The sequence below is a fragment of the Pelobates fuscus genome, chromosome 6, assembly GCF_036172605.1.
Source record: "Pelobates fuscus isolate aPelFus1 chromosome 6, aPelFus1.pri, whole genome shotgun sequence".
In the NCBI taxonomy this organism is placed as follows: Eukaryota; Metazoa; Chordata; class Amphibia; order Anura; family Pelobatidae; genus Pelobates; species Pelobates fuscus.
The window spans coordinates 247,007,859-247,035,367 of NC_086322.1; positions in this window are offsets into that span (position 1 = coordinate 247,007,859).

The following is a 27,509-nucleotide window of genomic DNA, read 5'->3' on the forward strand; positions in this document are numbered from 1 at the left end:
ACAAAGAAAAAAAGTTTTTCAGTGTAAGCTAATAGCAGTCAGTGTCCTTAAAGCGGGTGTCAGGCCTTCAGCGTGTGCTCTGCCAACCTCAGCAAGTGTACTTTGCCACTTTTATCTGGTGTCTCTATAGCGTGCCTTTACAAAGAAAAAAAGTTTTTCAGTGTAAGCTAATAGCAGTCAGTGTCCTTAAAGCGGGTGTCAGGCCTTCAGCGTGTGCTCTGCCAACCTCAGCAAGTGTACTTTGCCACTCATATCTGGTGTCTCTATAGCGTGCCTTTACAAAGAAAAAAAGTTTTTCAGTGTAAGCTAATAGCAGTTAGTGTCCTTAAAGCGGATGTCAGGCCTTTAGCGTGTGCTCTGCCAACCTCAGCAAGTGTACTTTGCCACTCATATCTGGTGTCTCTATAGCGTGCCTTTACAAAGAAAAAAAGTTTTTCAGTGTAAGCTAATAGCAGTTAGTGTCCTTAAAGCGGGTGTGAGGCCTTCAGCGTGTGCTCTGCCAACCTCAGCAAGTGTACTTTGCCACTCATATCTGGTGTCTCTATAGCGTGCCTTTACAAAGAAAAAAAGTTTTTCAGTGTAAGCTAATAGCAGTCAGTGTCCTTAAAGCGGGTGTCAGGCCTTCAGCGTGTGCTCTGCCAACCTCAGCAAGTGTACTTTGCCACTCATATCTGGTGTCTCTATAGCGTGCCTTTACAAAGAAAAAAAGTTTTTCAGTGTAAGCTAATAGCAGTCAGTGTCCTTAAAGCGGGTGTCAGGCCTTCAGCGTGTGCTCTGCCAACCTCAGCAAGTGTACTTTGCCACTCATATCTGGTGTCTCTATAGCGTGCCTTTACAAAGAAAAAAAGTTTTTCAGTGTAAGCTAATAGAAGTCAGTGTCCATAAAGCGGGTGTCAGGCCTTCAGTGTGTGCTCTGCCAACCTCAGCAAGTGTACTTTGCCACTCATATCTGGTGTCTCTATAGCGTGCCTTTACAAAGAAAAAAAGTTTTTCAGTGTAAGCTAATAGCAGTCAGTGTCCTTAAAGCGGGTGTCAGGCCTTCAGCGTGTGCTCTGCCAACCTCAGCAAGTGTACTTTGCCACTTTTATCTGGTGTCTCTATAGCGTGCCTTTACAAAGAAAAAAAGTTTTTCAGTGTAAGCTAATAGCAGTCAGTGTCCTTAAAGCGGGTGTCAGGCCTTCAGCGTGTGCTCTGCCAACCTCAGCAAGTGTACTTTGCCACTCATATCTGGTGTCTCTATAGCGTGCCTTTACAAAGAAAAAAAGTTTTTCAGTGTAAGCTAATAGCAGTTAGTGTCCTTAAAGCGGATGTCAGGCCTTTAGCGTGTGCTCTGCCAACCTCAGCAAGTGTACTTTGCCACTCATATCTGGTGTCTCTATAGCGTGCCTTTACAAAGAAAAAAAGTTTTTCAGTGTAAGCTAATAGCAGTTAGTGTCCTTAAAGCGGGTGTGAGGCCTTCAGCGTGTGCTCTGCCAACCTCAGCAAGTGTACTTTGCCACTCATATCTGGTGTCTCTATAGCGTGCCTTTACAAAGAAAAAAAGTTTTTCAGTGTAAGCTAATAGCAGTCAGTGTCCTTAAAGCGGGTGTCAGGCCTTCAGCGTGTGCTCTGCCAACCTCAGCAAGTGTACTTTGCCACTCATATCTGGTGTCTCTATAGCGTGCCTTTACAAAGAAAAAAAGTTTTTCAGTGTAAGCTAATAGCAGTCAGTGTCCTTAAAGCGGGTGTCAGGCCTTCAGCGTGTGCTCTGCCAACCTCAGCAAGTGTACTTTGCCACTCATATCTGGTGTCTCTATAGCGTGCCTTTACAAAGAAAAAAAGTTTTTCAGTGTAAGCTAATAGAAGTCAGTGTCCATAAAGCGGGTGTCAGGCCTTCAGTGTGTGCTCTGCCAACCTCAGCAAGTGTACTTTGCCACTCATATCTGGTGTCTCTATAGCGTGCCTTTACAAAGAAAAAAAGTTTTTCAGTGTAAGCTAATAGCAGTCAGTGTCCTTAAAGCGGGTGTCAGGCCTTCAGCGTGTGCTCTGCCAACCTCAGCAAGTGTACTTTGCCACTCATATCTGGTGTCTCTATAGCGTGCCTTTACAAAGAAAAAAAGTTTTTCAGTGTAAGCTAATAGCAGTTAGTGTCCTTAAAGCGGGTGTCAGGCCTTCAGCGTGTGCTCTGCCAACCTCAGCAAGTGTACTTTGCCACTCATATCTGGTGTCTCTATAGCGTGCCTTTACAAAGAAAAAAAGTTTTTCAGTGTAAGCTAATAGCAGTCAGTGTCCTTAAAGCGGGTTTCAGGCCTTCAGCGTGTGCTCTGCCAACCTCAGCAAGTGTACTTTGCCACTCATATCTGGTGTCTCTATAGCGTGCCTTTACAAAGAAAAAAAGTTTTTCAGTGTAAGCTAATAGCAGTCAGTGTCCTTAAAGCGGGTGTCAGGCCTTCAGCGTGTGCTCTGCCAACCTCTGCCAATGTCTCTATAGCGTGCCTTTACAAAGAAAAAAAGGTTTTCACTGTAAGCTAATAGCAGTCAGTGTCCTTAAAGCGGGTGTGAGGCCTTCAGCGTGTGCTCTGCCAACCTCAGCAAGTGTACTTTGCCACTCATATCTGGTGTCTCTATAGCGTGCCTTTACAAAGAAAAAACGTTTTTCAGTGTAAGCTAATAGCAGTCAGTGTCCTTAAAGCGGGTGTCAGGCCTTCAGCGTGTGCTCTGCCAACCTCAGCAAGTGTACTTTGCCACTCATATCTGGTGTCTCTATAGCGTGCCTTTACAAAGAAAAAAAGTTTTTCAGTGTAAGCTAATAGCAGTTAGTGTCCTTAAAGCGGGTGTGAGGCCTTCAGCGTGTGCTCTGCCAACCTCAGCAAGTGTACTTTGCCACTCATATCTGGTGTCTCTATAGCGTGCCTTTACAAAGAAAAAAAGTTTTTCAGTGTAAGCTATTAGCAGTCAGTGTCCTTAAAGCGGGTGTCAGGCCTTCAGCGTGTGCTCTGCCAACCTCAGCAAGTGTACTTTGCCACTCATATCTGGTGTCTCTATAGCGTGCCTTTACAAAGAAAAAAAGTTTTTCAGTGTAAGCTAATAGCAGTTAGTGTCCTTAAAGCGGATGTCAGGCCTTCAGCGTGTGCTCTGCCAACCTCAGCAAGTGTACTTTGCCACTCATATCTGGTGTCTCCATAGCGTGCCTTTACAAAGAAAAAAAGTTTTTCAGTGTAAGCTAATAGCAGTTAGTGTCCTTAAAGCGGGTGTGAGGCCTTCAGCGTGTGCTCTGCCAACCTCAGCAAGTGTACTTTGCCACTCATATCTGGTGTCTCTATAGCGTGCCTTTACAAAGAAAAAAAGTTTTTCAGTGTAAGCTAATAGCAGTCAGTGTCCTTAAAGCGGGTGTCAGGCCTTCAGCGTGTGCTCTGCCAACCTCAGCAATTGTACTTTGCCACTCATATCTGGTGTCTCTATAGCGTGCCTTTACAAAGAAAAAAAGTTTTTCAGTGTAAGCTAATAGCAGTCAGTGTCCTTAAAGCGGGTGTCAGGCCTTCAGCGTGTGCTCTGCCAACCTCAGCAAGTGTACTTTGCCACTCATATCTGGTGTCTCTATAGCGTGCCTTTACAAAGAAAAAAAGTTTTTCAGTGTAAGCTAATAGCAGTCAGTGTCCTTAAAGCGGGTGTCAGGCCTTCAGCGTGTGCTCTGCCAACCTCAGCACGTGTACTTTGCCACTCATATCTGGTGTCTCTATAGCGTGCCTTTACAAAGAAAAAAAGTTTTTCAGTGTAAGCTAATAGCAGTCAGTGTCCTTAAAGCGGGTTTCAGGCCTTCAGCGTGTGCTCTGCCAACCTCAGCAAGTGTACTTTGCCACTCATATCTGGTGTCTCTATAGCGTGCCTTTACAAAGAAAAACAGTTTTTCAGTGTAAGCTAATAGCAGTCAGTGTCCTTAAAGCGGGTGTCAGGCCTTCAGCGTGTGCTCTGCCAACCTCTGCCAATGTCTCTATAGCATGCCTTTACAAAGAAAAAAAGGTTTTCACTGTAAGCTAATAGCAGTCAGTGTCCTTAAAGCGGGTGTGAGGCCTTCAGCGTGTGCTCTGCCAACCTCAGCAAGTGTACTTTGCCACTCATATCTGGTGTCTCTATAGCGTGCCTTTACAAAGAAAAAAAGTTTTTCAGTGTAAGCTAATAGCAGTCAGTGTCCTTAAAGCGGGTGTCAGGCCTTCAGCGTGTGCTCTGCCAACCTCAGCAAGTGTACTTTGCCACTCATATCTGGTGTCTCTATAGCGTGCCTTTACAAAGAAAAAAAGTTTTTAAGTGTAAGCTAATAGCAGTCAGTGTCCTTAAAGCGGGTGTCAGGCCTTCAGCGTGTGCTCTGCCAACCTCTGCCAGTGTACTTTGCCACTCATATCTGGTGTCTCTATAGCGTGCCTTTACAAAGAAAAAAAGTTTTTCAGTGTAAGCTAATAGCAGTCAGTGTCCTTAAAGCGGGTGTCAGGCCTTCAGCGTGTGCTCTGCCAACCTCAGCAAGTGTACTTTGCCACTCATATCTGGTGTCTCTATAGCGTGCCTTTACAAAGAAAAAAAGTTTTTCAGTGTAAGCTAATAGCAGTCAGTGTCCTTAAAGCGGGTGTCAGGCCTTCAGCGTGTGCTCTGCCAACCTCAGCAAGTGTACTTTGCCACTCATATCTGGTGTCTCTATAGCGTGCCTTTACAAAGAAAAAAGTTTTTCAGTGTAAGCTAATAGCAGTCAGTGTCCTTAAAGCGGGTTTCAGGCCTTCAGCGTGTGCTCTGCCAACCTCAGCAAGTGTACTTTGCCACTCATATCTGGTGTCTCTATAGCGTGCCTTTTCAAAGAAAAACTGTCTTTCAGTGTAAGCTAATAGCAGTCAGTGTCCTTAAATCGGGTGTCAGGCCTTCAGCGTGTGCTCTGCCAACCTCTGCCAGTGTCTCTATAGCGTGCCTTTACAAAGAAAAAACGTTTTTCAGTGTAAGCTAATAGCAGTTAGTGTCCTTAAAGCGGATGTCAGGCCTTCAGCGTGTGCTCTGCCAACCTCAGCAAGTGTACTTTGCCACTCATATCTGGTGTCTCTATAGCGTGCCTTTACAAAGAAAAAAAGTTTTTCAGTGTAAGCTAATAGCAGTCAGTGTCCTTAAAGCGGGTGTCAGGCCTTCAGCGTGTGCTCTGCCAACCTCAGCAAGTGTACTTTGCCACTCATATCTGGTGTCTCTATAGCGTGCCTTTACAAAGAAAAAAAGTTTTTCAGTGTAAGCTAATAGCAGTCAGTGTCCTTAAAGCGGGTGTCAGGCCTTCAGCGTGTGCTCTGCCAACCTCTGCCAGTGTACTTTGCCACTCATATCTGGTGTCTCTATAGCGTGCCTTTACAAAGAAAAAACGTTTTTCAGTGTAAGCTAATAGCAGTCAGTGTCCTTAAAGCGGGTGTCAGGCCTTCAGCGTGTGCTCTGCCAACCTCAGCAAGTGTACTTTGACATTCATATCTGGTGTCTCAATAGCGTGCCTTTTCAAAGAAAAACTGTCTTTCAGTGTAAGCTAATAGCAGTCAGTGTCCTTAAATCGGGTGTCAGGCCTTCAGCGTGTGCTCTGCCAACCTCTGCCAGTGTCTCTATAGCGTGCCTTTACAAAGAAAAAACGTTTTTCAGTGTAAGCTAATAGCAGTCAGTGTCCTTAAAGCGGGTGTCAGGCCTTCAGCGTGTGCTCTGCCAACCTCTGCCAGTGTCTCTATAGCGTGCCTTTACAAAGAAAAAAAGTTTTTCAGTGTAAGCTAATAGCAGTCAGTGTCCTTAAAGCGGGTGTCAGGCCTTCAGCGTGTGCTCTGCCAACCTCAGCAAGTGTACTTTGCCACTCATATCTGGTGTCTCTATAGCGTGCCTTTACAAAGAAAAAAAGTTTTTCAGTGTAAGCTAATAGCAGTTAGTGTCTTTAAAGCGGGTGTCAGGCCTTCAGCGTGTGCTCTGCCAACCTCAGCAAGTGTACTTTGCCACTCATATCTGGTGTCTCTATAGCGTGCCTTTACAAAGAAAAAAGTTTTTCAGTGTAAGCTAATAGCAGTCAGTGTCCTTAAAGCGGGTTTCAGGCCTTCAGCGTGTGCTCTGCCAACCTCAGCAAGTGTACTTTGCCACTCATATCTGGTGTCTCTATAGCGTGCCTTTACAAAGAAAAACAGTTTTTCAGTTTAAGCTAATAGCAGTCAGTGTCCTTAAAGCGGGTGTCAGGCCTTCAGCGTGTGCTCTGCCAACCTCTGCCAATGTCTCTATAGCGTGCCTTTACAAAGAAAAAAAGGTTTTCACTGTAAGCTAATAGCAGTCAGTGTCCTTAAAGCGGGTGTGAGGCCTTTAGCGTGTGCTCTGCCAACCTCAGCAAGTGTACTTTGCCACTCATATCTGGTGTCTCTATAGCGTGCCTTTACAAAGAAAAAAAGTTTTTCAGTGTAAGCTAATAGCAGTCAGTGTCCTTAAAGCGGGTGTCAGGCCTTCAGCGTGTGCTCTGCCAACCTCAGCAAGTGTACTTTGCCACTCATATCTGGTGTCTCTATAGCGTGCCTTTACAAAGAAAAAAAGTTTTTCAGTGTAAGCTAATAGCAGTTAGTGTTCTTAAAGCGGGTGTGAGGCCTTCAGCGTGTGCTCTGCCAACCTCAGCAAGTGTACTTTGCCACTCATATCTGGTGTCTCTATAGCGTGCCTTTACAAAGAAAAAAAGTTTTTCAGTGTAAGCTAATAGCAGTCAGTGTCCTTAAAGCGGGTGTCAGGCCTTCAGCGTGTGCTCTGCCAACCTCTGCCAGTGTACTTTGCCACTCATATCTGGTGTCTCTATAGCGTGCCTTTACAAAGAAAAACAGTTTTTCAGTGTAAGCTAATAGCAGTCAGTGTCCTTAAAGCGGGTGTCAGGCCTTCAGCGTGTGCTCTGCCAACCTCTGCCAATGTCTCTATAGCATGCCTTTACAAAGAAAAAAAGGTTTTCACTGTAAGCTAATAGCAGTCAGTGTCCTTAAAGCGGGTGTGAGGCCTTCAGCGTGTGCTCTGCCAACCTCAGCAAGTGTACTTTGCCACTCATATCTGGTGTCTCTATAGCGTGCCTTTACAAAGAAAAAAAGTTTTTCAGTGTAAGCTAATAGCAGTCAGTGTCCTTAAAGCGGGTGTCAGGCCTTCAGCGTGTGCTCTGCCAACCTCAGCAAGTGTACTTTGCCACTCATATCTGGTGTCTCTATAGCGTGCCTTTACAAAGAAAAAAAGTTTTTAAGTGTAAGCTAATAGCAGTCAGTGTCCTTAAAGCGGGTGTCAGGCCTTCAGCGTGTGCTCTGCCAACCTCTGCCAGTGTACTTTGCCACTCATATCTGGTGTCTCTATAGCGTGCCTTTACAAAGAAAAAAAGTTTTTCAGTGTAAGCTAATAGCAGTCAGTGTCCTTAAAGCGGGTGTCAGGCCTTCAGCGTGTGCTCTGCCAACCTCAGCAAGTGTACTTTGCCACTCATATCTGGTGTCTCTATAGCGTGCCTTTACAAAGAAAAAAAGTTTTTCAGTGTAAGCTAATAGCAGTCAGTGTCCTTAAAGCGGGTGTCAGGCCTTCAGCGTGTGCTCTGCCAACCTCAGCAAGTGTACTTTGCCACTCATATCTGGTGTCTCTATAGCGTGCCTTTACAAAGAAAAAAAGTTTTTCAGTGTAAGCTAATAGCAGTTAGTGTCCTTAAAGCGGATGTCAGGCCTTCAGCGTGTGCTCTGCCAACCTCAGCAAGTGTACTTTGCCACTCATATCTGGTGTCTCTATAGCGTGCCTTTACAAAGAAAAAAAGTTTTTCAGTGTAAGCTAATAGCAGTTAGTGTCCTTAAAGCGGATGTCAGGCCTTCAGCGTGTGCTCTGCCAACCTCAGCAAGTGTACTTTGCCACTCATATCTGGTGTCTCTATAGCGTGCCTTTACAAAGAAAAAAAGTTTTTCAGTGTAAGCTAATAGCAGTCAGTGTCCTTAAAGCGGGTGTCAGGCCTTCAGCGTGTGCTCTGCCAACCTCAGCAAGTGTACTTTGCCACTCATATCTGGTGTCTCTATAGCGTGCCTTTACAAAGAAAAAAAGTTTTTCAGTGTTAGCTAATAGCAGTCAGTGTCCTTAAAGCGGGTGTCAGGCCTTCAGCGTGTGCTCTGCCAACCTCTGCCAGTGTACTTTGCCACTCATATCTGGTGTCTCTATAGCGTGCCTTTACAAAGAAAAAAAGTTTTTCAGTGTAAGCTAATAGCAGTCAGTGTCCTTAAAGCGGGTGTCAGGCCTTCAGCGTGTGCTCTGCCAACCTCAGCAAGTGTACTTTGACATTCATATCTGGTGTCTCAATAGCGTGCCTTTTCAAAGAAAAACTGTCTTTCAGTGTAAGCTAATAGCAGTCAGTGTCCTTAAATCGGGTGTCAGGCCTTCAGCGTGTGCTCTGCCAACCTCTGCCAGTGTCTCTATAGCGTGCCTTTACAAAGAAAAAACGTTTTTCAGTGTAAGCTAATAGCAGTTAGTGTCCTTAAAGCGGATGTCAGGCCTTCAGCGTGTGCTCTGCCAACCTCAGCAAGTGTACTTTGCCACTCATATCTGGTGTCTCTATAGCGTGCCTTTACAAAGAAAAAAAGTTTTTAAGTGTAAGCTAATAGCAGTCAGTGTCCTTAAAGCGGGTGTCAGGCCTTCAGCGTGTGCTCTGCCAACCTCTGCCAGTGTACTTTGCCACTCATATCTGGTGTCTCTATAGCGTGCCTTTACAAAGAAAAAAAGTTTTTCAGTGTAAGCTAATAGCAGTCAGTGTCCTTAAAGCGGGTGTCAGGCCTTCAGCGTGTGCTCTGCCAACCTCAGCAAGTGTACTTTGCCACTCATATCTGGTGTCTCTATAGCGTGCCTTTACAAAGAAAAAAAGTTTTTCAGTGTAAGCTAATAGCAGTCAGTGTCCTTAAAGCGGGTGTCAGGCCTTCAGCGTGTGCTCTGCCAACCTCAGCAAGTGTACTTTGCCACTCATATCTGGTGTCTCTATAGCGTGCCTTTACAAAGAAAAAAAGTTTTTCAGTGTAAGCTAATAGCAGTTAGTGTCCTTAAAGCGGATGTCAGGCCTTCAGCGTGTGCTCTGCCAACCTCAGCAAGTGTACTTTGCCACTCATATCTGGTGTCTCTATAGCGTGCCTTTACAAAGAAAAAAAGTTTTTCAGTGTAAGCTAATAGCAGTTAGTGTCCTTAAAGCGGATGTCAGGCCTTCAGCGTGTGCTCTGCCAACCTCAGCAAGTGTACTTTGCCACTCATATCTGGTGTCTCTATAGCGTGCCTTTACAAAGAAAAAAAGTTTTTCAGTGTAAGCTAATAGCAGTCAGTGTCCTTAAAGCGGGTGTCAGGCCTTCAGCGTGTGCTCTGCCAACCTCAGCAAGTGTACTTTGACATTCATATCTGGTGTCTCAATAGCGTGCCTTTTCAAAGAAAAACTGTCTTTCAGTGTAAGCTAATAGCAGTCAGTGTCCTTAAATCGGGTGTCAGGCCTTCAGCGTGTGCTCTGCCAACCTCTGCCAGTGTCTCTATAGCGTGCCTTTACAAATAAAAAACGTTTTTCAGTGTAAGCTAATAGCAGTTAGTGTCCTTAAAGCGGATGTCAGGCCTTCAGCGTGTGCTCTGCCAACCTCAGCAAGTGTACTTTGCCACTCATATCTGGTGTCTCTATAGCGTGCCTTTACAAAGAAAAAAAGTTTTTAAGTGTAAGCTAATAGCAGTCAGTGTCCTTAAAGCGGGTGTCAGGCCTTCAGCGTGTGCTCTGCCAACCTCTGCCAGTGTACTTTGCCACTCATATCTGGTGTCTCTATAGCGTGCCTTTACAAAGAAAAAAAGTTTTTCAGTGTAAGCTAATAGCAGTCAGTGTCCTTAAAGCGGGTGTCAGGCCTTCAGCGTGTGCTCTGCCAACCTCAGCAAGTGTACTTTGCCACTCATATCTGGTGTCTCTATAGCGTGCCTTTACAAAGAAAAAAAGTTTTTCAGTGTAAGCTAATAGCAGTCAGTGTCCTTAAAGCGGGTGTCAGGCCTTCAGCGTGTGCTCTGCCAACCTCAGCAAGTGTACTTTGCCACTCATATCTGGTGTCTCTATAGCGTGCCTTTACAAAGAAAAAAAGTTTTTCAGTGTAAGCTAATAGCAGTTAGTGTCCTTAAAGCGGATGTCAGGCCTTCAGCGTGTGCTCTGCCAACCTCAGCAAGTGTACTTTGCCACTCATATCTGGTGTCTCTATAGCGTGCCTTTACAAAGAAAAAACGTTTTTCAGTGTAAGCTAATAGCAGTTAGTGTCCTTAAAGCGGATGTCAGGCCTTCAGCGTGTGCTCTGCCAACCTCAGCAAGTGTACTTTGCCACTCATATCTGGTGTCTCTATAGCGTGCCTTTACAAAGAAAAAAAGTTTTTCAGTGTAAGCTAATAGCAGTCAGTGTCCTTAAAGCGGGTGTCAGGCCTTCAGCGTGTGCTCTGCCAACCTCAGCAAGTGTACTTTGCCACTCATATCTGGTGTCTCTATAGCGTGCCTTTACAAAGAAAAAAAGTTTTTCAGTGTAAGCTAATAGCAGTCAGTGTCCTTAAAGCGGGTGTCAGGCCTTCAGCGTGTGCTCTGCCAACCTCAGCAAGTGTACTTTGCCACTCATATCTGGTGTCTCTATAGCGTGCCTTTACAAAGAAAAAAAGTTTTTCAGTGTAAGCTAATAGCAGTTAGTGTCCTTAAAGCGGATGTCAGGCCTTCAGCGTGTGCTCTGCCAACCTCAGCAAGTGTACTTTGCCACTCATATCTGGTGTCTCTATAGCGTGCCTTTACAAAGAAAAAACGTTTTTCAGTGTAAGCTAATAGCAGTTAGTGTCCTTAAAGCGGATGTCAGGCCTTCAGCGTGTGCTCTGCCAACCTCAGCAAGTGTACTTTGCCACTCATATCTGGTGTCTCTATAGCGTGCCTTTACAAAGAAAAAAAGTTTTTCAGTGTAAGCTAATAGCAGTCAGTGTCCTTAAAGCGGGTGTCAGGCCTTCAGCGTGTGCTCTGCCAACCTCAGCAAGTGTACTTTGCCACTCATATCTGGTGTCTCTATAGCGTGCCTTTACAAAGAAAAAAAGTTTTTCAGTGTTAGCTAATAGCAGTCAGTGTCCTTAAAGCGGGTGTCAGGCCTTCAGCGTGTGCTCTGCCAACCTCTGCCAGTGTACTTTGCCACTCATATCTGGTGTCTCTATAGCGTGCCTTTACAAAGAAAAAAAGTTTTTCAGTGTAAGCTAATAGCAGTTAGTGTCCTTAAAGCGGATGTCAGGCCTTCAGCGTGTGCTCTGCCAACCTCAGCAAGTGTACTTTGCCACTCATATCTGGTGTCTCTATAGCGTGCCTTTACAAAGAAAAAAAGTTTTTCAGTGTAAGCTAATAGCAGTCAGTGTCCTTAAATCGGGTGTCAGGCCTTCAGCGTGTGCTCTGCCAACCTCTGCCAGTGTCTCTATAGCGTGCCTTTACAAATAAAAAACGTTTTTCAGTGTAAGCTAATAGCAGTTAGTGTCCTTAAAGCGGATGTCAGGCCTTCAGCGTGTGCTCTGCCAACCTCAGCAAGTGTACTTTGCCACTCATATCTGGTGTCTCTATAGCGTGCCTTTACAAAGAAAAAAAGTTTTTAAGTGTAAGCTAATAGCAGTCAGTGTCCTTAAAGCGGGTGTCAGGCCTTCAGCGTGTGCTCTGCCAACCTCTGCCAGTGTACTTTGCCACTCATATCTGGTGTCTCTATAGCGTGCCTTTACAAAGAAAAAAAGTTTTTCAGTGTAAGCTAATAGCAGTCAGTGTCCTTAAAGCGGGTGTCAGGCCTTCAGCGTGTGCTCTGCCAACCTCAGCAAGTGTACTTTGCCACTCATATCTGGTGTCTCTATAGCGTGCCTTTACAAAGAAAAAAAGTTTTTCAGTGTAAGCTAATAGCAGTTAGTGTCCTTAAAGCGGATGTCAGGCCTTCAGCGTGTGCTCTGCCAACCTCAGCAAGTGTACTTTGCCACTCATATCTGGTGTCTCTATAGCGTGCCTTTACAAAGAAAAAACGTTTTTCAGTGTAAGCTAATAGCAGTTAGTGTCCTTAAAGCGGATGTCAGGCCTTCAGCGTGTGCTCTGCCAACCTCAGCAAGTGTACTTTGCCACTCATATCTGGTGTCTCTATAGCGTGCCTTTACAAAGAAAAAAAGTTTTTCAGTGTAAGCTAATAGCAGTCAGTGTCCTTAAAGCGGGTGTCAGGCCTTCAGCGTGTGCTCTGCCAACCTCAGCAAGTGTACTTTGCCACTCATATCTGGTGTCTCTATAGCGTGCCTTTACAAAGAAAAAAAGTTTTTCAGTGTTAGCTAATAGCAGTCAGTGTCCTTAAAGCGGGTGTCAGGCCTTCAGCGTGTGCTCTGCCAACCTCTGCCAGTGTACTTTGCCACTCATATCTGGTGTCTCTATAGCGTGCCTTTACAAAGAAAAAAAGTTTTTCAGTGTAAGCTAATAGCAGTCAGTGTCCTTAAAGCGGGTGTCAGGCCTTCAGCGTGTGCTCTGCCAACCTCAGCAAGTGTACTTTGACATTCATATCTGGTGTCTCAATAGCGTGCCTTTTCAAAGAAAAACTGTCTTTCAGTGTAAGCTAATAGCAGTCAGTGTCCTTAAATCGGGTGTCAGGCCTTCAGCGTGTGCTCTGCCAACCTCTGCCAGTGTCTCTATAGCGTGCCTTTACAAAGAAAAAACGTTTTTCAGTGTAAGCTAATAGCAGTTAGTGTCCTTAAAGCGGATGTCAGGCCTTCAGCGTGTGCTCTGCCAACCTCAGCAAGTGTACTTTGCCACTCATATCTGGTGTCTCTATAGCGTGCCTTTACAAAGAAAAAAAGTTTTTCAGTGTAAGCTAATAGCAGTCAGTGTCCTTAAAGCGGGTGTCAGGCCTTCAGCGTGTGCTCTGCCAACCTCTGCCAGTGTACTTTGCCACTCATATCTGGTGTCTCTATAGCGTGCCTTTACAAAGAAAAAACGTTTTTCAGTGTAAGCTAATAGCAGTCAGTGTCCTTAAAGCGGGTGTCAGGCCTTCAGCGTGTGCTCTGCCAACCTCTGCCAGTGTCTCTATAGCGTGCCTTTACAAAGAAAAAAAGTTTTTCAGTGTAAGCTAATAGCAGTCAGTGTCCTTAAAGCGGGTGTCAGGCCTTCAGCGTGTGCTCTGCCAACCTCAGCAAGTGTACTTTGCCACTCATATCTGGTGTCTCTATAGCGTGCCTTTACAAAGAAAAAAAGTTTTTCAGTGTAAGCTAATAGCAGTTAGTGTCTTTAAAGCGGGTGTCAGGCCTTCAGCGTGTGCTCTGCCAACCTCAGCAAGTGTACTTTGCCACTCATATCTGGTGTCTCTATAGCGTGCCTTTACAAAGAAAAAAGTTTTTCAGTGTAAGCTAATAGCAGTCAGTGTCCTTAAAGCGGGTTTCAGGCCTTCAGCGTGTGCTCTGCCAACCTCAGCAAGTGTACTTTGCCACTCATATCTGGTGTCTCTATAGCGTGCCTTTACAAAGAAAAACAGTTTTTCAGTTTAAGCTAATAGCAGTCAGTGTCCTTAAAGCGGGTGTCAGGCCTTCAGCGTGTGCTCTGCCAACCTCTGCCAATGTCTCTATAGCGTGCCTTTACAAAGAAAAAAAGGTTTTCACTGTAAGCTAATAGCAGTCAGTGTCCTTAAAGCGGGTGTGAGGCCTTTAGCGTGTGCTCTGCCAACCTCAGCAAGTGTACTTTGCCACTCATATCTGGTGTCTCTATAGCGTGCCTTTACAAAGAAAAAAAGTTTTTCAGTGTAAGCTAATAGCAGTCAGTGTCCTTAAAGCGGGTGTCAGGCCTTCAGCGTGTGCTCTGCCAACCTCAGCAAGTGTACTTTGACATTCATATCTGGTGTCTCTATAGCGTGCCTTTACAAAGAAAAACTGTTTTTCAGTGTAAGCTAATAGCAGTTAGTGTCCTTAAAGCGGGTGTGAGGCCTTCAGCGTGTGCTCTGCCAACCTCAGCAAGTGTACTTTGCCACTCATATCTGGTGTCTCTATAGCGTGCCTTTACAAAGAAAAAAAGTTTTTCAGTGTAAGCTAATAGCAGTCAGTGTCCTTAAAGCGGATGTCAGGCCTTCAGCGTGTGCTCTGCCAACCTCAGCAAGTGTACTTTGCCACTCATATCTGGTGTCTCTATAGCGTGCCTTTACAAAGAAAAAAAGTTTTTCAGTGTAAGCTAATAGCAGTTAGTGTTCTTAAAGCGGGTGTGAGGCCTTCAGCGTGTGCTCTGCCAACCTCAGCAAGTGTACTTTGCCACTCATATCTGGTGTCTCTATAGTGTGCCTTTACAAAGAAAAAAAGTTTTTCAGTGTAAGCTAATAGCAGTTAGTGTCCTTAAAGCGGATGTCAGGCCTTCAGCGTGTGCTCTGCCAACCTCAGCAAGTGTACTTTGCCACTCATATCTGGTGTCTCTATAGCGTGCCTTTACAAAGAAAAAAAGTTTTTCAGTGTAAGCTAATAGCAGTTAGTGTCCTTAAAGCGGGTGTGAGGCCTTCAGCGTGTGCTCTGCCAACCTCAGCAAGTGTACTTTGCCACTCATATCTGGTGTCTCTATAGCGTGCCTTTACAAAGAAAAAAAGTTTTTCAGTGTAAGCTAATAGCAGTTAGTGTCCTTAAAGCGGATGTCAGGCCTTCAGCGTGTGCTCTGCCAACCTCAGCAAGTGTACTTTGCCACTCATATCTGGTGTCTCTAAAGCGTGCCTTTACAAAGAAAAAAAGTTTTTCAGTGTAAGCTAATAGCAGTCAGTGTCCTTAAAGCGGGTGTCAGGCCTTCAGCGTGTGCTCTACCAACCTCAGCAAGTGTACTTTGCCACTCATATCTGGTGTCTCTATAGCGTGCCTTTACAAAGAAAAAAAGTTTTTCAGTGTAAGCTAATAGCAGTCAGTGTCCTTAAAGCGGGTTTCAGGCCTTCAGCGTGTGCTCTGCCAACCTCAGCAAGTGTACTTTGCCACTCATATCTGGTGTCTCTATAGCGTGCCTTTACAAAGAAAAACAGTTTTTCAGTGTAAGCTAATAGCAGTCAGTGTCCTTAAAGCGGGTGTCAGGCCTTCAGCGTGTGCTCTGCCAACCTCTGCCAATGTCTCTATAGCGTGCCTTTACAAAGAAAAAAAGGTTTTCACTGTAAGCTAATAGCAGTCAGTGTCCTTAAAGCAGGTGTGAGGCCTTCAGCGTGTGCTCTGCCAACCTCAGCAAGTGTACTTTGCCACTCATATCTGGTGTCTCTATAGCGTGCCTTTACAAAGAAAAAAAGTTTTTCAGTGTAAGCTAATAGCAGTCAGTGTCCTTAAAGCGGGTGTCAGGCCTTCAGCGTGTGCTCTGCCAACCTCAGCAAGTGTACTTTGCCACTCATATCTGGTGTCTCTATAGCGTGCCTTTACAAAGAAAAAAAGTTTTTCAGTGTAAGCTAATAGCAGTCAGTGTCCTTAAAGCGGGTGTCAGGCCTTCAGCGTGTGCTCTGCCAACCTCTGCCAGTGTACTTTGCCACTCATATCTGGTGTCTCTATAGCGTGCCTTTACAAAGAAAAAAAGTTTTTCAGTGTAAGCTAATAGCAGTTAGTGTCCTTAAAGCGGGTTTCAGGCCTTCAGCGTGTGCTCTGCCAACCTCAGCAAGTGTACTTTGACATTCATATCTGGTGTCTCTATAGCGTGCCTTTACAAAGAAAAACCTTTTTTCAGTGTAAGCTAATAGCAGTCAGTGTCCTTAAAGCGTGTGTCAGGCCTTCAGCGTGTGCTCTGCCAACCTCTGCCAGTGTCTCTATAGCGTGCCTTTACAAAGAAAACAAGTTTTTCAGTGTAAGCTAATAGCAGTCAGTGTCCTTAAAGCGGGTGTCAGGCCTTCAGCTTGTGCTCTGCCAACCTCTGCCAGTGTCTCTATAGCGTGCCTTTACAAAGAAAAAAGTTTTTCAGTGTAAGCTAATAGCAGTCAGTGTCCTTAAAGCGGGTGTCAGGCCTTCAGCGTGTGCTCTGCCAACCTCAGCAAGTGTACTTTGCCACTCATATCTGGTGTCTCTATAGCGTGCCTTTACAAAGAAAAAAAGTTTTTCAGTGTAAGCTAATAGCAGTTAGTGTACTAAAAGCGGGTGTCAGGCCTTCAGCGTGTGCTCTGCCAACCTCAGCAAGTGTACTTTGCCACTCATATCTGGTGTCTCTATAGCGTGCCTTTACAAAGAAAAAAAGTTTTTCAGTGTAAGCTAATAGCAGTCAGTGTCCTTAAAGCGGGTTTCAGGCCTTCAGCGTGTGCTCTGCCAACCTCAGCAAGTGTACTTTGCCACTCATATCTGGTGTCTCTATAGCGTGCCTTTACAAAGAAAAACAGTTTTTCAGTGTGAGCTAATAGCAGTCAGTGTCCTTAAAGCGGGTGTCAGGCCTTCAGCGTGTGCTCTGCCAACCTCTGCCAATGTCTCTATAGCGTGCCTTTACAAAGAAAAAAAGGTTTTCACTGTAAGCTAATAGCAGTCAGTGTCCTTAAAGCGGGTGTGAGGCCTTCAGCGTGTGCTCTGCCAACCTCAGCAAGTGTACTTTGCCACTCATATCTGGTGTCTCTATAGCGTGCCTTTACAAAGAAAAAAAGTTTTTCAGTGTAAGCTAATAGCAGTCAGTGTCCTTAAAGCGGGTGTCAGGCCTTCAGCGTGTGCTCTGCCAACCTCAGCAAGTGTACTTTGCCACTCATATCTGGTGTCTCTATAGCGTGCCTTTACAAAGAAAAAAAGTTTTTCAGTGTAAGCTAATAGCAGTCAGTGTCCTTAAAGCGGGTGTCAGGCCTTCAGCGTGTGCTCTGCCAACCTCAGCAAGTGTACTTTGCCACTCATATCTGGTGTCTCTAAAGCGTGCCTTTACAAAGAAAAAAAGTTTTTCAGTGTAAGCTAATAGCAGTCAGTGTCCTTAAAGCGGGTTTCAGGCCTTCAGCGTGTGCTCTGCCAACCTCAGCAAGTGTACTTTGCCACTCATATCTGGTGTCTCTATAGGGTGCCTTTACAAAGAAAAACAGTTTTTCAGTGTAAGCCAATAGCAGTCAGTGTCCTTAAAGCGGGTGTCAGGCCTTCAGCGTGTGCTCTGCCAACCTCTGCCAATGTCTCTATAGCGTGCCTTTACAAAGAAAAAAAGGTTTTCACTGTAAGCTAATAGCAGTCAGTGTCCTTAAAGCGGGTGTGAGGCCTTCAGCGTGTGCTCTGCCAACCTCAGCAAGTGTACTTTGCCACTCATATCTGGTGTCTCTATAGCGTGCCTTTACAAAGAAAAAAAGTTTTTCAGTGTAAGCTAATAGCAGTCAGTGTCCTTAAAGCGGGTGTCAGGCCTTCAGCGTGTGCTCTGCCAACCTCAGCAAGTGTACTTTGCCACTCATATCTGGTGTCTCTATAGCGTGCCTTTACAAAGAAAAAAAGTTTTTCAGTGTAAGCTAATAGCAGTCAGTGTCCTTAAAGCGGGTGTCAGGCCTTCAGCGTGTGCTCTGCCACTCATATCTGGTGTCTCTATAGCGTGCCTTTACAAAGAAAAAAAGTTTTCAGTGTAAGCTAATAGCAGTCAGTGTCCTTAAAGCGGGTGTCAGGCCTTCAGCGTGTGCTCTGCCAACCTCAGCAAGTGTACTTTGCCACTCATATCTGGTGTCTCTATAGCGTGCCTTTACAAAGAAAAAAAGTTTTTCAGTGTAAGCTAATAGCAGTTAGTGTCTTTAAAGCGGGTGTCAGGCCTTCAGCGTGTGCTCTGCCAACCTCAGCAAGTGTACTTTGCCACTCATATCTGGTGTCTCTATAGCGTGCCTTTACAAAGAAAAAAGTTTTTCAGTGTAAGCTAATAGCAGTCAGTGTCCTTAAAGCGGGTTTCAGGACTTCAGCGTGTGCTCTGCCAACCTCAGCAAGTGTACTTTGCCACTCATATCTGGTGTCTCTATAGCGTGCCTTTACAAAGAAAAACAGTTTTTCAGTTTAAGCTAATAGCAGTCAGTGTCCTTAAAGCGGGTGTCAGGCCTTCAGCATGTGCTCTGCCAACCTCTGCCAATGTCTCTATAGCGTGCCTTTACAAAGAAAAAAAGGTTTTCACTGTAAGCTAATAGCAGTCAGTGTCCTTAAAGCGGGTGTGAGGCCTTTAGCGTGTGCTCTGCCAACCTCAGCAAGTGTACTTTGCCACTCATATCTGGTGTCTCTATAGCGTGCCTTTACAAAGAAAAAAAGTTTTTCAGTGTAAGCTAATAGCAGTCAGTGTCCTTAAAGCGGGTGTCAGGCCTTCAGCGTGTGCTCTGCCAACCTCAGCAAGTGTACTTTGCCACTCATATCTGGTGTCTCTATAGCGTGCCTTTACAAAGAAAAAAAGTTTTTCAGTGTAAGCTAATAGCAGTCAGTGTCCTTAAAGCGGATGTCAGGCCTTCAGCGTGTGCTCTGCCAACCTCAGCAAGTGTACTTTGCCACTCATATCTGGTGTCTCTATAGCGTGCCTTTACAAAGAAAAAAAGTTTTTCAGTGTAAGCTAATAGCAGTTAGTGTTCTTAAAGCGGGTGTGAGGCCTTCAGCGTGTGCTCTGCCAACCTCAGCAAGTGTACTTTGCCACTCATATCTGGTGTCTCTATAGCGTGCCTTTACAAAGAAAAAAAGTTTTTCAGTGTAAGCTAATAGCAGTTAGTGTCCTTAAAGCGGATGTCAGGCCTTCAGCGTGTGCTCTGCCAACCTCAGCAAGTGTACTTTGCCACTCATATCTGGTGTCTCTATAGCGTGCCTTTACAAAGAAAAAAAGTTTTTCAGTGTAAGCTAATAGCAGTTAGTGTCCTTAAAGCGGGTGTGAGGCCTTCAGCGTGTGCTCTGCCAACCTCAGCAAGTGTACTTTGCCACTCATATCTGGTGTCTCTATAGCGTGCCTTTACAAAGAAAAAAAGTTTTTCAGTGTAAGCTAATAGCAGTCAGTGTCCTTAAAGCGGGTGTCAGGCCTTCAGCGTGTGCTCTGCCAACCTCTGCCAGTGTCTCTATAGCGTGCCTTTACAAAGAAAAAAAGTTTTTCAGTGTAAGCTAATAGCAGTCAGTGTCCTTAAAGCGGGTGTCAGGCCTTCAGCGTGTGCTCTGCAAACCTCTGCCAGTGTCTCTATAGCGTGCCTTTACAAAGAAAAAAAGTTTTTCAGTGTAAGCTAATAGCAGTCAGTGTCCTTAAAGCGGGTGTCAGGCCTTCAGCGTGTGCTCTGCCAACCTCAGCAAGTGTACTTTGCCACTCATATCTGGTGTCTCTATAGCGTGCCTTTACAAAGAAAAAAAGTTTTTCAGTGTAAGCTAATAGCAGTCAGTGTCCTTAAAGCGGGTGTCAGGCCTTCAGCGTGTGCTCTGCCAACCTCTGCCAGTGTCTCTATAGCGTGCCTTTACAAAGAAAAAAAGTTTTTCAGTGTAAGCTAATAGCAGTCAGTGTCCTTAAAGCGGGTGTCAGGCCTTCAGCGTGTGCTCTGCCAACCTCAGCAAGTGTACTTTGCCACTCATATCTGGTGTCTCTATAGCGTGCCTTTACAAAGAAAAAAAGTTTTTCAGTGTAAGCTAATAGCAGTCAGTGTCCTTAAAGCGGGTGTCAGGCCTTCAGCGTGTGCTCTGCCAACCTCAGCAAGTGTACTTTGCCACTCATATCTGGTGTCTCTATAGCGTGCCTTTACAAAGAAAAAAAGTTTTTCAGTGTAAGCTAATAGCAGTCAGTGTCCTTAAAGCGGGTGTCAGGCCTTCAGCGTGTGCTCTGCCACTCATATCTGGTGTCTCTATAGCGTGCCTTTACAAAGAAAAAAAGTTTTTCAGTGTAAGCTAATAGCAGTCAGAGTCCTTAAAGCGGGTGTCAGGCCTTCAGCGTGTGCTCTGCCAACCTCAGCAAGTGTACTTTGCCACTCATATCTGGTGTCTCTATAGCGTGCCTTTACAAAGAAAAAAAGTTTTTCAGTGTAAGCTAATAGCAGTCAGTGTCCTTAAAGCGGGTGTCAGGCCTTCAGCGTGTGCTCTGCCAACCTCAGCAAGTGTACTTTGCCACTCATATCTGGTGTCTCTATAGCGTGCCTTTACAAAGAAAAAAAGTTTTTCAGTGTAAGCTAATAGCAGTCAGTGTCCTTAAAGCGGGTGTCAGGCTTTCAGCGTGTGCTCTGCCACTCATATCTGGTGTCTCTATAGCGTGCCTTTACAAAGAAAAAAAGTTTTTCAGTGTAAGCTAATAGCAGTCAGTGTCCTTAAAGCGGGTGTCAGGCCTTCAGCGTGTGCTCTGCCAACCTCTGCCAGTGTCTCTATAGCGTGCCTTTACAAAGAAAAAAAGTTTTTCAGTGTAAGCTAATAGCAGTCAGTGTCCTTAAAGCGGGTGTCAGGCCTTCAGCGTGTGCTCTGCAAACCTCTGCCAGTGTCTCTATAGCGTGCCTTTACAAAGAAAAAAAGTTTTTCAGTGTAAGCTAATAGCAGTCAGTGTCCTTAAAGCGGGTGTCAGGCCTTCAGCGTGTGCTCTGCCAACCTCAGCAAGTGTACTTTGCCACTCATATCTGGTGTCTCTATAGCGTGCCTTTACAAAGAAAAAAAGTTTTTCAGTGTAAGCTAATAGCAGTCAGTGTCCTTAAAGCGGGTGTCAGGCCTTCAGCGTGTGCTCTGCCAACCTCTGCCAGTGTCTCTATAGCGTGCCTTTACAAAGAAAAAAAGTTTTTCAGTGTAAGCTAAAAGCAGTCAGTGTCCTTAAAGCGCTTGTCAGGCCTTCAGCGTGTGCTCTGCAAACCTCTGCCAGTGTCTCTATAGCGTGCCTTTACAAAGAAAAAAAGTTTTTCAGTGTAAGCTAATAGCAGTCAGTGTCCTTAAAGCGGGTGTCAGGCCTTCAGCGTGTGCTCTGCCAACCTCAGCAAGTGTACTTTGCCACTCATATCTGGTGTCTCTATAGCGTGCCTTTACAAAGAAAAAAAGTTTTTCAGTGTAAGCTAATAGCAGTTAGTGTCTTTAAAGCGGGTGTCAGGCCTTCAGCGTGTGCTCTGCCAACCTCAGCAAGTGTACTTTGCCACTCATATCTGGTGTCTCTATAGCGTGCCTTTACAAAGAAAAAAGTTTTTCAGTGTAAGCTAATAGCAGTCAGTGTCCTTAAAGCGGGTTTCAGGCCTTCAGCGTGTGCTCTGCCAACCTCAGCAAGTGTACTTTGCCACTCATATCTGGTGTCTCTATAGCGTGCCTTTACAAAGAAAAACAGTTTTTCAGTTTAAGCTAATAGCAGTCAGTGTCCTTAAAGCGGGTGTCAGGCCTTCAGCGTGTGCTCTGCCAACCTCTGCCAATGTCTCTATAGCGTGCCTTTACAAAGAAAAAAAGGTTTTCACTGTAAGCTAATAGCAGTCAGTGTCCTTAAAGCGGGTGTGAGGCCTTTAGCGTGTGCTCTGCCAACCTCAGCAAGTGTACTTTGCCACTCATATCTGGTGTCTCTATAGCGTGCCTTTACAAAGAAAAAAAGTTTTTCAGTGTAAGCTAATAGCAGTCAGTGTCCTTAAAGCGGGTGTCAGGCCTTCAGCGTGTGCTCTGCCAACCTCAGCAAGTGTACTTTGCCACTCATATCTGGTGTCTCTATAGCGTGCCTTTACAAAGAAAAAAAGTTTTTCAGTGTAAGCTAATAGCAGTCAGTGTCCTTAAAGCGGATGTCAGGCCTTCAGCGTGTGCTCTGCCAACCTCAGCAAGTGTACTTTGCCACTCATATCTGGTGTCTCTATAGCGTGCCTTTACAAAGAAAAAAAGTTTTTCAGTGTAAGCTAATAGCAGTTAGTGTTCTTAAAGCGGGTGTGAGGCCTTCAGCGTGTGCTCTGCCAACCTCAGCAAGTGTACTTTGCCACTCATATCTGGTGTCTCTATAGCGTGCCTTTACAAAGAAAAAAAGTTTTTCAGTGTAAGCTAATAGCAGTTAGTGTCCTTAAAGCTGATGTCAGGCCTTCAGCGTGTGCTCTGCCAACCTCAGCAAGTGTACTTTGCCACTCATATCTGGTGTCTCTATAACGTGCCTTTACAAAGAAAAAAAGTTTTTCAGTGTAAGCTAATAGCAGTTAGTGTCCTTAAAGCGGGTGTGAGGCCTTCAGCGTGTGCTCTGCCAACCTCAGCAAGTGTACTTTGCCACTCATATCTGGTGTCTCTATAGCGTGCCTTTACAAAGAAAAAAAGTTTTTCAGTGTAAGCTAATAGCAGTCAGTGTCCTTAAAGCGGGTGTCAGGCCTTCAGCGTGTGCTCTGCCAACCTCTGCCAGTGTCTCTATAGCGTGCCTTTACAAAGAAAAAAAGTTTTTCAGTGTAAGCTAATAGCAGTCAGTGTCCTTAAAGCGGGTGTCAGGCCTTCAGCGTGTGCTCTGCAAACCTCTGCCAGTGTCTCTATAGCGTGCCTTTACAAAGAAAAAAAGTTTTTCAGTGTAAGCTAATAGCAGTCAGTGTCCTTAAAGCGGGTGTCAGGCCTTCAGCGTGTGCTCTGCCAACCTCAGGAAGTGTACTTTGCCACTCATATCTGGTGTCTCTATAGCGTGCCTTTACAAAGAAAAAAAGTTTTTCAGTGTAAGCTAATAGCAGTCAGTGTCCTTAAAGCGGGTGTCAGGCCTTCAGCGTGTGCTCTGCCAACCTCTGCCAGTGTCTCTATAGCGTGCCTTTACAAAGAAAAAAAGTTTTTCAGTGTAAGCTAATAGCAGTCAGTGTCCTTAAAGCGGGTGTCAGGCCTTCAGCGTGTGCTCTGCCAACCTCAGCAAGTGTACTTTGCCACTCATATCTGGTGTCTCTATAGCGTGCCTTTACAAAGAAAAAAAGTTTTTCAGTGTAAGCTAATAGCAGTCAGTGTCCTTAAAGCGGGTGTCAGGCCTTCAGCGTGTGCTCTGCCAACCTCAGCAAGTGTACTTTGCCACTCATATCTGGTGTCTCTATAGCGTGCCTTTACAAAGAAAAAAAGTTTTTCAGTGTAAGCTAATAGCAGTCAGTGTCCTTAAAGCGGGTGTCAGGCCTTCAGCGTGTGCTCTGCCACTCATATCTGGTGTCTCTATAGCGTGCCTTTACAAAGAAAAAAAGTTTTTCAGTGTAAGCTAATAGCAGTCAGTGTCCTTAAAGCGGGTGTCAGGCCTTCAGCGTGTGCTCTGCCAACCTCAGCAAGTGTACTTTGCCACTCATATCTGGTGTCTCTATAGCGTGCCTTTACAAAGAAAAAAAGTTTTTCAGTGTAAGCTAATAGCAGTCAGTGTCCTTAAAGCGGGTGTCAGGCCTTCAGCGTGTGCTCTGCCACTCATATCTGGTGTCTCTATAGCGTGCCTTTACAAAGAAAAAAAGTTTTTCAGTGTAAGCTAATAGCAGTCAGTGTCCTTAAAGCGGGTGTCAGGCCTTCAGCGTGTGCTCTGCCAACCTCTGCCAGTGTCTCTATAGCGTGCCTTTACAAAGAAAAAAAGTTTTTCAGTGTAAGCTAATAGCAGTCAGTGTCCTTAAAGCGGGTGTCAGGCCTTCAGCGTGTGCTCTGCAAACCTCTGCCAGTGTCTCTATAGCGTGCCTTTACAAAGAAAAAAAGTTTTTCAGTGTAAGCTAATAGCAGTCAGTGTCCTTAAAGCGGGTGTCAGGCCTTCAGCGTGTGCTCTGCCAACCTCAGCAAGTGTACTTTGCCACTCATATCTGGTGTCTCTATAGCGTGCCTTTACAAAGAAAAAAAGTTTTTCAGTGTAAGCTAATAGCAGTCAGTGTCCTTAAAGCGGGTGTCAGGCCTTCAGCGTGTGCTCTGCCAACCTCTGCCAGTGTCTCTATAGCGTGCCTTTACAAAGAAAAAAAGTTTTTCAGTGTAAGCTAAAAGCAGTCAGTGTCCTTAAAGCGCTTGTCAGGCCTTCAGCGTGTGCTCTGCCAACCTCAGCAAGTGTACTTTGCCACTCATATCTGGTGTCTCTATAGCGTGCCTTTACAAAGAAAAAAAGTTTTTCAGTGTAAGCTAATAGCAGTCAGTGTCCTTAAAGCGGGTGTGAGGCCTTCAGCGTGTGCTCTGCCAACCTCAGCAAGTGTACTTTGACATTCATATCTGGTGTCTCTATAGCGTGCCTTTACAAAGAAAAACTGTTTTTCAGTGTAAGCTAATAGCAGTCAGTGTCCTTAAATCGGGTGTCAGGCCTTCAGCGTGTGCTCTGCCAACCTCTGCCAGTGTCTCTATAGCGTGCCTTTACAAAGAAAAAAAGTTTTTCAGTGTAAGCTAATAGCAGTCAGTGTCCTTAAAGCGGGTGTCAGGCCTTCAGCGTGTGCTCTGCCAACCTCTGCCAGTGTCTCTATAGCGTGCCTTTACAAAGAAAAAAAGTTTTTCAGTGTAAGCTAATAGCAGTCAGTGTCCTTAAAGCGGGTGTCAGGCCTTCAGCGTGTGCTCTGCCAACCTCAGCAAGTGTACTTTGCCACTCATATCTGGTGTCTCTATAGCGTGCCTTTACAAAGAAAAAAAGTTTTTCAGTGTAAGCTAATAGCAGTCAGTGTCCTTAAAGCGGGTGTCAGGCCTTCAGCGTGTGCTTTGCCAACCTCTGCCAGTGTCTCTATAGCGTGCCTTTACAAAGAAAAAAAGTTTTTCAGTGTAAGCTAATAGCAGTCAGTGTCCTTAAAGCGGGTGTCAGGCCTTCAGCGTGTGCTCTGCCAACCTCAGCAAGTGTACTTTGCCACTCATATCTGGTGTCTCTATAGCGTGCCTTTACAAAGAAAAAAAGTTTTTCAGTGTAAGCTAATAGCAGTCAGTGTCCTTAAAGCGGGTGTCAGGCCTTCAGCGTGTGCTCTGCCAACCTCAGCAAGTGTACTTTGACATTCATATCTGGTGTCTCTATAGCGTGCCTTTACAAAGAAAAACTGTTTTTCAGTGTTAGCTAATAGCAGTCAGTGTCCTTAAATCGGGTGTCAGGCCTTCAGCGTGTGCTCTGCCAACCTCTGCCAGTGTCTCTATAGCGTGCCTTTACAAAGAAAAAAAGTTTTTCAGTGTAAGCTAATAGCAGTCAGTGTCCTTAAAGCGGGTGTCAGGCCTTCAGCGTGTGCTCTGCCAACCTCTGCCAGTGTCTCTATAGCGTGCCTTTACAAAGAAAAAAAGTTTTTCAGTGTAAGCTAATAGCAGTCAGTGTCCTTAAAGCGGGTGTCAGGCCTTCAGCGTGTGCTCTGCCAACCTCAGCAAGTGTACTTTGACATTCATATCTGGTGTCTCTATAGCGTGCCTTTACAAAGAAAAACTGTTTTTCAGTGTTAGCTAATAGCAGTCAGTGTCCTTAAATCGGGTGTCAGGCCTTCAGCGTGTGCTCTGCCAACCTCTGCCAGTGTCTCTATAGCGTGCCTTTACAAAGAAAAAAAGTTTTTCAGTGTAAGCTAATAGCAGTCAGTGTCCTTAAAGCGGGTGTCAGGCCTTCAGCGTGTGCTCTGCCAACCTCTGCCAGTGTCTCTATAGCGTGCCTTTACAAAGAAAAACAGTTTTTCAGTGTAAGCTAATAGCAGTCAGTGTCCTTAAAGCGGGTGTCAGGCCTTCAGCGTGTGCTCTGCCAACCTCAGCAAGTGTACTTTGCCACTCATATCTGGTGTCTCTATAGCGTGCCTTTACAAAGAAAAAAAGTTTTTCAGTGTAAGCTAATAGCAGTTAGTGTCCTTAAAGCGGGTGTCAGGCCTTCAGCGTGTGCTCTGCCAACCTCAGCAAGTGTACTTTGCCACTCATATCTGGTGTCTCTATAGCGTGCCTTTACAAAGAAAAAAAGTTTTTCAGTGTAAGCTAATAGCAGTCAGTGTCCTTAAAGCGGGTGTCAGGCCTTCAGCGTGTGCTCTGCCAACCTCTGCCAGTGTCTCTATAGCGTGCCTTTACAAAGAAAAAAAGTTTTTCAGTGTAAGCTAATAGCAGTCAGTGTCCTTAAAGCGGGTGTCAGGCCTTCAGCGTGTGCTCTGCCAACCTCAGCAAGTGTACTTTGACATTCATATCTGGTGTCTCTATAGCGTGCCTTTACAAAGAAAAAAAGTTTTTCAGTGTAAGCTAATAGCAGTCAGTGTCCTTAAATCGGGTGTCAGGCCTTCAGCGTGTGCTCTGCCAACCTCTGCCAGTGTCTCTATAGCGTGCCTTTACAAAGAAAAAAAGTTTTTCAGTGTAAGCTAATAGCAGTCAGTGTCCTTAAAGCGGGTGTCAGGCCTTCAGCGTGTGCTCTGCCAACCTCTGCCAGTGTCTCTATAGCGTGCCTTTACAAAGAAAAAAAGTTTTTCAGTGTAAGCTAATAGCAGTCAGTGTCCTTAAAGCGGGTGTGAGGCCTTCAGCGTGTGCTCTGCCAACCTCAGCAAGTGTACTTTGACATTCATATCTGGTGTCTCTATAGCGTGCCTTTACAAAGAAAAACTGTTTTTCAGTGTAAGCTAATAGCAGTCAGTGTCCTTAAATCGGGTGTCAGGCCTTCAGCGTGTGCTCTGCCAACCTCTGCCAGTGTCTCTATAGCGTGCCTTTACAAAGAAAAAAAGTTTTTCAGTGTAAGCTAATAGCAGTCAGTGTCCTTAAAGCGGGTGTCAGGCCTTCAGCGTGTGCTCTGCCAACCTCTGCCAGTGTCTCTATAGCGTGCCTTTACAAAGAAAAAAAGTTTTTCAGTGTAAGCTAATAGCAGTCAGTGTCCTTAAAGCGGGTGTCAGGCCTTCAGCGTGTGCTCTGCCAACCTCAGCAAGTGTACTTTGCCACTCATATCTGGTGTCTCTATAGCGTGCCTTTACAAAGAAAAAAAGTTTTTCAGTGTAAGCTAATAGCAGTTAGTGTCCTTAAAGCGGGTGTCAGGCCTTCAGCGTGTGCTCTGCCAACCTCAGCAAGTGTACTTTGCCACTCATATCTGGTGTCTCTATAGCGTGCCTTTACAAAGAAAAAAAGTTTTTCAGTGTAAGCTAATAGCAGTCAGTGTCCTTAAAGCGGGTGTCAGGCCTTCAGCGTGTGCTCTGCCAACCTCTCCCAGTGTCTCTATAGCGTGCCTTTACAAAGAAAAAAAGTTTTTCAGTGTAAGCTAATAGCAGTCAGTGTCCTTAAAGCGGGTGTCAGGCCTTCAGCGTGTGCTCTGCCAACCTCAGCAAGTGTACTTTGCCACTCATATCTGGTGTCTCTATAGCGTGCCTTTACAAAGAAAAAAAGTTTTTCAGTGTAAGCTAATAGCAGTCAGTGTCCTTAAAGCGGGTGTCAGGCCTTCAGCGTGTGCTCTGCCAACCTCAGCAAGTGTACTTTGACATTCATATCTGGTGTCTCTATAGCGTGCCTTTACAAAGAAAAACTGTTTTTCAGTGTTAGCTAATAGCAGTCAGTGTCCTTAAATCGGGTGTCAGGCCTTCAGCGTGTGCTCTGCCAACCTCTGCCAGTGTCTCTATAGCGTGCCTTTACAAAGAAAAAAAGTTTTTCAGTGTAAGCTAATAGCAGTCAGTGTCCTTAAAGCGGGTGTCAGGCCTTCAGCGTGTGCTCTGCCAACCTCTGCCAGTGTCTCTATAGCGTGCCTTTACAAAGAAAAAAAGTTTTTCAGTGTAAGCTAATAGCAGTCAGTGTCCTTAAAGCGGGTGTCAGGCCTTCAGCGTGTGCTCTGCCAACCTCAGCAAGTGTAC